Below are 1,196 nucleotides of genomic sequence, written 5' to 3'. Positions count from 1 at the left end.
GGTTTTTTTTTTTTTTGGACTTGTTTTTGTTTTTTTGTTTGTTTTGGAGAGAGAAAAAGAGAAAGAGAGTGCAAGTGGGGAAGAGGAGCAGAGAGAGGGAGAATCCCAAGCAGGCTCCATGCTGAGTGTGGCTCGATCACACAAACCTGGTGGGATCCCGACCTGAGCCAAAATCAAGAGTCAGATGCTCAACTAACTGAGCCATCCAGGCACCCCACTCAGATTTATTTTGAATACTTGTCTATTACTTTCAGGTTTAGCATAGATGTTATACAACAAATAATTCAGCCTGACAAAAGCCATTTCCCAAAAGTACTACTTCCAGTCATAATTTCTCTATTGAATAAGACTTGACAGTAAATATTGTGAAATTTCTCACAACCCCCTTGCACATGAATCAGTAAGTATTACTATAATGTATCTTCTAGAAGGTAGCAGGGCTGACTTTACAGAAGCTTGAGGAATAGTGGGTAGGTTCTTTGACCAAAAATATCATACCCACTAAAAAAGAAGTTAAGTTATTTAAGTCAAAGATTTTCTGGCACAGCTTCACATGCCCTTTAAAATTCTGTTCTAACCAACTTGACAATAAACTATTTGTAAATAAAATAAAATAAAAAAAAATAAAATTCTGTTCTATGTCATGAAACTCTTTTTCTGGATTAGTAATGCATTGAAGAGGCTGAAGGCACCTTGAGAAATGGGGCTGGGTTTTATTTACTTCTCTGTCCTAGGATCTAGTATAAAACCTTGTGTATTTTTTTAACTTTTTTCTTTAAGTTTATTCATTATTGAGACAGAGGGAACACACATGAGCAGGGGAGGGGCAGAGAGAGGGAGAGGGGCAGAGAGAAGGAGAGAGAGAATCCCAGATGCAGGGCTCAAACCCACAAACCGTGAAATCATGATCTGGGCTGAGATCAACAGTCAGACACTTCACTGACTGAGCCACCAGGTACCCCTAAAACCTGGCATAGGGGCACCTGTGTGGCTCAGTGGGTGAAGTGTCAGACTTCGGCTCAGGTCATGATCTCGCGGTTCGTGGGTTCGAGCCCTGCATCGGGTTCTGTGCTGGCAGCTCAGAGCCTGGAGCCTGCTAAAGACTCTGTGTCTCCCTCTCTCTCTGCCCTTCTCCCGCTCATGCTCTGTCTCTCTCTGTCTCAAAAATAAATAAAAACTATAAAAAATTTTTTTAA

The sequence above is a fragment of the Crocuta crocuta genome, unplaced genomic scaffold (assembly GCF_008692635.1).
Source record: "Crocuta crocuta isolate KB4526 unplaced genomic scaffold, BGI_CrCroc_1.0 scaffold1121, whole genome shotgun sequence".
NCBI classification, from domain to species: Eukaryota; Metazoa; Chordata; class Mammalia; order Carnivora; family Hyaenidae; genus Crocuta; species Crocuta crocuta.
Note: the sequence above shows the minus strand (reverse complement) of the source record.